Raw genomic sequence first — 8649 nt, 5'->3', positions numbered from 1 at the left:
CTTGAATATCAAATTATCAAGTAATTCAGATTTTATTTGGCTTTGTATAGGAGCAAAACCGAAACCGACCGAAACCGACCCAACCCGACTCAAACCAACCAGATCGGTTTGGCCTGTTAGTGGGTCGGTTTCGGTTCCCACCTTAGCTAACCCGACCAGGTCGGGTCGGTTAGGAAAATCCCAATAAACTGACCCAACCCGACCCGTGAACACCCCTAGCTGAAACCCAACTTGTAGAGAAGCCTTTCAGCAGCTCAATTTGCAGAGGAAGCCTAATACGAATGCAAGAACAAGAAACTGAGAAGAGTTCTATCAGATTTAAATTTGTGATGTAATCCTAGAAAGATAAAGAGATTGAGATCACTAGATAAGAGATAAGAGTAGGATTAGACTAAGACTTTCTATTTTTGAAAGATAAACTTCAAGAAGAAGTTGGAGACCACCCCCTCCCCTTTACGCTATATAAAAGGATGGGGGCAGACTAGAGGGGTATCAAGAAGCAGAGAATCAATCACTCAATCCATCAAAAAGGCAGAGGAGCAATCAATCTATCAAGCAAGAAGACTGCAAGAAGGAGGTGGCAGCAAAGAGAAGAGGAGACCTCAGCTCTAAGGGTGACACCATGAGTTATTTCTTTCCTCTTGTTTGCTTTATTTCCTCTAGTATGAATTGATTTATTTGTAAGTAGGGCTGTGGAAAGCCTAACCATAACAATGAATATATTTTTATTTTGATTTATCCAAGATCGTGATTTCCATATAGTTTGTGAGTTATCTTGCTTAATGCGATTAGGAGTGACCATCTCTTAATTGATTAGGTTTATGTGAATGAATCGAGAGAGGAATTCATATAGCAGACCAAATAATTCATGGTGTGAATTGAATGGTATATAGGGGTATATACCCATGATTCATCTGAATGTAATAGTTTTCCTTGAACTTAATGCATTTCTATCTTGAGAACTCTAGTTGAGAGATCGAAGGGTTACTTGATAGAAGTAGTTTTGATATATCTTGAGAAAGAATATTAAATAAAATTGGAAAAACTTCAGCTTATGGGAATGTCAAATTATCTTGGGTAATCTCATCCATTAATATTCATTGGAATGGTTAGGCGGACCAAAGGTCCTAGCGAATTCAATCAATCGTTGCATACTTCAGTATTGATTACTCTTGCTTTTGTTTTTTTTTTCTGCTTTTCAATAGTTCTTATTCTTAAATCTGAAATTCGATTGTCCAAATAACAAAGGAAGGGTATAGTTCTAATACTTATTTTGTTAAATCCTTGTGGGAATGATATTTTTATACTACTTGATAACTAGTGCACTTGCTAGGGTTATAATTATAGCTATCACCAAGTATAGTGAGGCTAACTTCCTAATGTTTTAACCCAGATTTCCACAACTTAATTCTATGATTGCTTTAGGCACTTCCCCATCTATTTATAAGGTCATATTCCTAGGAACACTACAAGAAAATTGATTTTTAGTAGCAGTTTTGATTGCCACTAAAAACCTAAAAACTATCACTAAAAAGTTTACCGACAGTTGCCAAACTGCCGCTAAACTAGGTGTCGCTAAAGGGTTCTAGCGGCAGTTTTAGCAACTACCGGTAGAACACAGAAAACAGCCGCTATAAATGATCATTAGCGGCAGTCGCGACTGACACTATAGGGTAAGACTGACTGCTTCTATAAGTCTATAGTGGCAGCCACAACCTATAATTTAATTGTAATTGGCTGCAAATCTCATTTATTAAATAAACTTGTAATTTTATTCATCCAAATTAAAATTCAATACAAAATAACTTGTTTCTTTTCTTGACAACCTTTGGAACTTTAGTCTTACAAGAAAGAAAAAAAAAAAGAAACTTTATTTTGAAAGGTCTACGTGCATAGTATACTACAGTCTTCGAACTATCTTCCTCTTCTTGTCTTCTCATATACATAGTAGTAAGTAGACAATGCTTCATATCTTCACTATCTTCTTGATTGTCTTGATGGATGACTTAGTAAATTTGTTCTCATGGACTTAATGTGTTCTTCAAACTGCTCTCTCATGTCTTCTTCTATTTCTTTTTGTATTTTTTGTTAATCAAAATAGTAACCAGCTTTAGATGCTTTCTTCTCTTCTTCAAAGACTCTTATGTCTTCTTTAAAGCTCATATGCCCCTTGGAAATTGATATCTAGATGTCTGCAAACCTAGGCAAAGACACACCCAGTCATAAAAGCATCATAGCCACTTGCTCTATAGAAATAGAAGATATTAATTAAATTTGGATTTCTAGTAAGTCTAAAATTAGAATGCATTTATTTTAGTGGATAAAATCAACCAATCAATTCCATTATTTCAATTCTAATGTCAATTCTGATATATGTCTCCCATTCTCAACCTTGAAGCTTGAGTTGCTCAGCATATCAGATGGCTTCACTGTTGTCTGATGGGATGAAGATACCTTTTTAAGATCTCAAACTCTAAAGTACATACTTGTAAGTAATCAAGTCCTCCAAAAGGAAAAACAGGAATTTGGAAACTTTCTAATAAGTCTATAATTAGAATGCATTTATTTTAGTTGGAGTGACAGTAAGAATTCAAATAAATCCAAATTTATTGGGTTACTTCAGATAGCCAGGACCAACATTGGGTAATGGCCCTTCTATAGTGTAACCAAAAGCTGAAAGAAGCCAATGCCTTTGGCCTATAAGACCCCTGCACTCACTAGATCAAACAGATTTTTTTTTTCTTTTTGAAGAAAGGTAAACTATGTTGTATTAAAAGCAAAAAGAATATGGTCCTCTATACAATGAGATGCTATACAAGTATAAGCCAAATAAGGACCTCAAAAAAAAGTTGAAAAAGTATCATCTTTGGGTTGGGTTAACTGTCTTTATCACCTAGTTGTGCATCTTTTGTCCTCTAATCTAGGGCCACCACCATCAATTTTTGGTTTCTCTAGGTCTGGATAGAGGCATTGAGCAATGACAGGAGTTGGAGTTGGATCTACCCTTTTACATGGTATAATTTTATGAATTGTTTTACATTGTATAATGGAGAGTTTGTTTCTTAATTGGGTGATAGTAAGGCTGTTGTAAAAAGCATTTGATTTTCTATGAGATACATACATTTCTCGCTTTTCCATACACTATTTATTTTTCCTATCCATTTCATATTTTCTTTTATATCTTTTTGAAGGGCTACATGACTGGGGGAGGGGGGGGGTAACCCATCCCCCAAAGCAGGTGCAGGCGGGATTTGATCCCAAGTCTCCGCTACGGCCAGCATGAGACCTTACCAACCAGCTAGTTGGCACATTGGTCCTAGGCATTTCATATTATTAATCAAGAAAGAATATTGTAAAGTGTTGTTTATTCTAAATTCTCCCGATAGCCTTACCCTGCGCTAATGCTTCCAACTGCCAAAACTATCAAAGAGATGCTCCCAATCAAATATGGCACAAAAAATGATGCAAACAGGAAACATAAAATATCAATCAGTGTTGAAAATGAACCATTCTCACAGCTCAAACAGAACATATAAAAGCGGTTCTATCCTAGCATGTAACTTATATTGAAAATTGTACCCTGTGGGAATTTCATAAACTAGATGGACTAGAAAAAAAAATCCAAGAAGATCAAATCAAATTACACACTGAAACAGTAGTTGGTTTTTCAGCCATTGGCCATTCGATTTGTGTTGCACTATTATGGGTAAAAAATAAGAAAACAGTTTAATTCACTATCATTATTATGATCTTAATACCACAATAATTTATACAATTCTTCATATCACCTTTGATGTATATATATATATATATGGGCCATTGTACTCCTCAACTCATATGGTTTTTTATTTGTTTTAAAAAATCATGTTAAACAAGCTAGTCAACCATAATTAACTCATCTACCAATGTACCTTTATCTTTCTTAGGGCTTCTTTAACTTTTGAAGATTTTATTCAATGATCATTTCTATGTTTGCAACTCTCCATATATTTCCTAAGGCCTTTAAAATGTGAGCTCTTGATATGCTTTTTATTAATCTTCTCATTCTTTATAGGAATCCTTTGATCTCCACTTTCGATGCATCTAACATGATCTAGGTCTCATTTTCCATCTCTCTCATCCTTAATAGTTTGTACATATTGTTTTTACCTTCTTTTATACTGGAATACTGGTAAAGTTCATCAGATTCTTTAACCTTAGCTTCATTTAATAATTTCTCAACTTGCTTCTTAGTATTATTTTTTTCTATTTTGTCTATTTCTACTAGTTTTCCATTTTTTGGGTCTGATGTAGGCTTGGACCCAGGCCAGGCCTGGACACAAAAACTAGGCCCAAGCCTGGAAATTTGTGGACTGGGGCAGGCTGGGCTAGAAATGATCACCCCTTATAATGAAATGGCTAAACTGATGTGGTCATGGTTTCTCATGTAGTAGGTCGGAGTATTTGGATGGAGAGGAGTTCAGGAACTATAGAATCTATGAAGATAATGGAAAACCTTTTGTTCAAACATATGCAGATGTTTGTTTCCTCACTGATGGGAAACCATGCTAAAAGATTTTTTATTTTTCAGATAGAATTATATTTTGGGTGTAGAGGGTGGTGGTACACTGAACTAAAGAAGAAATTTTGCATTAGTTAAGTTTTGTACATTCTTATCATTAATAAAATTTTACAGAATAGAAAAGTAATTAATAAGCTTTTTTGGTTATTTTTTGATCAGTTAAGCTTTTTTGGTTATTAACCATAAAAAGAAGTTAAGCCAACCTTGGAAATAAAAATTTCAAATGTTGAATTTTGAAATAAAAATGGGAAATGTACTAAATAAATTCTTTGCTCACTTCCTACCAATAAGCCAAGATGCGGTTGCATGTTGGTCACGATTAACAATAATAATAATGCAACTCCAACCAGCCATTTTCAATTTTGCACCAAGGATGGTCCACACCTATAATTTAGTTTCAAAGTCCTCAGGAGACCAGTGCATCAAATTACATTCATGATTTAATTCAAGTTCTCCAGCAGCAACCTGCAGAGAAGTAAGATCCGAGGTGATCGATATACCTGTTAAAAACAAAGTCACCATTGGCAATGAACTTATAAGTGAATAGATGTAGGAGTTTCATAAAAGAGGCTATTGCCTGGTGCAATAGAAAAACCTCTTGCTGACAAGTGAGATTTTAGGTGAGCCTGAGAGTGGACACTGTAAAAAATGCCAAAGGTAACTTCCATATTCAGTCCATCCCTCCCATGACCCTAGATAGATTGGACAAACATTGGATAGCGGACCTTTTAGGGCTTCTCATAATTTTGTTTGCAGAGGGATTTCTGGTCAGGTCATTCGGGGAAGAAGCCTGAGGAGGTGTTTGCCTACGTGGTCATTTCCTTGAGGGATTTCTCAAGCAAATGGGACCAAAGTAATTAATGTGTTTTCACTACCTTCACAACCTGTAAACGGTAAAAGTCCATTTTTTTCTTTATTGTCTGTTTTCATTCTCAGAAGTGGGTCCCAAATACTGTGTCAACAAAAGATGATGGGTGGACTAAAAAATGATTCCTATGGTGAGTAAATGGGTTCCATAGATCATTTGGTGCCAACCTTACCAGAGGAACCAACACAAGAATAAACTACTTATTTGAACTTAAGATTGTTTTCAACCTTTCTCAACTCCACCACTTGTTGCTATTGAAAAGAAAAGGGCAGAATGAGAATGGAATAGCAACAATAAAGAAAAGGAAAATGTTCAAAAATATATAATGTAACAGGGAGGAATGAGGTTTAACCTTGTACAACTCCTTCCACCATATGTCCACTCTTGTTTGTAGTAGCCTCCACTCCATAAACAACCACCATAAAATGTAGATATTGCTCATTTCTGGGTAAACAAGAACAACCGCCATAAACAGTAAGTATTAAATAAAAGAAAGATAACCCCAAAAACCAATAGAATGTAAAAGCAACATATATACAGACCATGTCCTCATGCGGCATTTGAAGTCTAACTTTGTCAATGAAGAGATGCCCAACAAAGGCAGGTCGTTTTCTTTGCAATGCAGGATTTGTTCTGCTACCAATTATAAGAGATCTACAAATAAAGCAAAGCCACAAAATCAGACTCCTGAAATATGAGAAATCACATAAAAGGCAAACAGTTTTAGTACCATGTCTGCAACTTATTATGTTCTTGTCATACAGCCCATCATATAATACATATTTCTTGTGTTTAATTTACGGCTTTACCATCAAAATATAGAAGATTCAAAGGGATTTGAGGAGAGAGAAAGAAAAGGACAAAAGAAGAGGGCTCATACATTTTCTTTTTCCTCTTTTTGATTTTGAAATTATCTTTTCTTTCACTAAACAGAACATGGGAAGAATATTAGATTTTTTTTTGTTAAAATTTTGTCATTATTCTCTCTCTCTCTCCTCATCTTAATTCTTTTATTAGTAGAAAACTACAGCCTTGTTTGGCTCCTAATAGTTTTTTTACATCCAGATTCTCTATTAATTGCTTCAACCATGGAACCTAGTTGCAGAATCCCCTGCTAGATGATGAATCCAACCTATCATTTCTTTCCTACCATAAAGAAAGGAAAAACTTGTTTGCCTTGCACCACTACATCCAACCCCATGCAACTAAACAATGGATCAGGACTTCATGGATTCTTTAAACCATCACTAATACGTATACGTATGCATGTCTTCTTAGACAATATTTCTCATGGGTTTATAAGGTAGTAAGCTAGGATCGAAAGAAGTAAGCTAGGATGGAAATTAGAAAAAGTTCAAGTTTACCTTATTTGTCAGAGATGGATCAACTAGAAAGCTCTGTGGCCGTACTTTTTGGGCTAGAGATGTAAGTTTGGGCTAGCCTGAAATCGAAAATAATAAGAGAGCACAGGGTGTTCACTCCATTCTTCTCAAAATCTGACAGAACTTTCATTACTAGATTCTATAAATTTAGAGGAAACTAAAAAAATCTAGAGCACCATGTTACAAAAATATACTATATTTATTAACAAGATGAATTAGGAAAAAGAAATTTTGATTTATTGATTTGTTAAAGTACATTACCTCTGAAGACGAGATAGGGGGTAGGCACGCTAATTGGTATAAGAATGTTGATGGATCCAAACAGGGGGAAAAGGGAAAGCCTAAAAACAACAAAAAAGACAAATAGAACAACAATTGAAAAAAAAAAAATCAAAACTTCTCTGAAGAGATTTCAAGAAATGGAAATTAATATAGCAGATATCGCTATTGTTGAGCCTAGAAGGATTTTACCATTGAAAAAGAGAACGAACCAAGCAAACACTCCCTCAAGGATTCTACCTTCAGCCCCAATCTTATAAGTGGTGTGTCTGGAAGCGCGTCGTTAAACACTTCGAAAAACCAGTTTAAATATTTATAAAATTTTCTGACTCTCAAACAAATACTAACGCAGTCAATGGATGAGAACGGGTTGTATCCATAGGGAAGCGAGGGAAAAATTATTACAAACCTTAATCCGGGTAAAAGAAGGGAAATGGAAATTGTAGAATCACAAAACTTTTATTAATTAAATTGGAATTAAATAGAAATGAAGTTCGAACACTGTTGAAAATGAAATAAATAACAGCAATAAATAAATATTAGAAATTAAAAAGAAGAAAGCTGCAATTCGATCAGGGGTAGTAGTCTCTAGATCTCGCCATTGACCCTCAAACTTCTTGAGCTAGGCCTTTTGTTTTACTTGGCTGAATTTCAGATCTGCAGAAAAGAAATAAAGTACAAATTAAATCTAATAAAAGTAAAATTTGAAGGAAGGAAAAAATAAATTAGAAATTAAATAACAAAAATTAATTCTAAAATTGAAGAAAAAATGGTTGGGATTCAAATCCAGAGGTGGCAGTAGTGGTGTTGGCGAATTGCAATTAGGAGCCCCTCCTCTTCCTCTACCCTTAAACTTCTCAAGATCAGCCTTCTTTCTTACCTGAGTGAATTGACCAACCCCTTCTACAGGGCCCCTAGGACCCTTTTAATAGAGAAGCGTGGACACAATTGAAAATAGGGAGAAAGATGGGGACTGGCGGTTGGGATTTAGCAAAGTTAGGGACGCCCTAGGGTTTCTAATGGATAGCTAAGATGGTTTTGGGGTGATCCTATGGCTAAGAATGGAAGGAGAGGGCGCCCAATATTATGTAGGGCTGAGATTTGGGCAACCAGAAATGGAGGGTGTAGATTAGAACATATAGGGTTGAAGGGTTAAGATTAAAAGAATATGTGGCGCCCTAGATTGAATGGTTGGGATATAAGATGGAGGGAATGGCTGAGGTTTAATGGTAGGGGAACTGAATGCTGAGGATTAGTAGAATAAGTGGTGCCTTAGGGATTAAAAGCTATAAAGTAGAGCCCTAAAATGGATTGTGGAGATTACATAATTGGGGCGGCAAGGGTTAGCTAAGGAGGAAAAGAATGGGTTCAAAATGCTCCCTAGTGTTTGCTAAGGAGAGGGGAACATGGTAATACAGTAGACCAGCTTCCCAAAAACTACACTTCAACCATGAAAACTTTCCAGTTTTCTACATAATTTGCATAGAGACCCTCAAAAGTCACATAATTGATTTTAACTGGAAAAATGGTGCATTTGATTAATCTAAGACCAAAAATAC

General features: G+C 35.5%; 1 long non-coding RNA gene across 1 annotated transcript; it reads right to left on the bottom strand.

Annotated features, from left to right (window-relative positions):
- Positions 1 to 5779: 5779 nt before the first annotated feature.
- On the bottom strand, positions 5780 to 7144 carry LOC148872542 (uncharacterized). Its single transcript, XR_016107155.1, has 4 exons — positions 7073 to 7144; positions 6794 to 6870; positions 5972 to 6083; positions 5780 to 5873 (listed from the first exon to the last, which is right to left on the bottom strand). It is a non-coding gene; the product is annotated as an uncharacterized LOC148872542 (long non-coding RNA).
- Between the last annotated feature and the right edge of the window lie 1505 nt (positions 7145 to 8649).

Source organism: Nelumbo lutea, chromosome 2 (assembly GCF_056320005.1).
Source record: "Nelumbo lutea isolate HS-2025 chromosome 2, American lotus-T2T, whole genome shotgun sequence".
In the NCBI taxonomy this organism is placed as follows: Eukaryota; Viridiplantae; Streptophyta; class Magnoliopsida; order Proteales; family Nelumbonaceae; genus Nelumbo; species Nelumbo lutea.
Note: the sequence above shows the minus strand (reverse complement) of the source record. Positions and strands in the feature narration are given on the sequence as shown.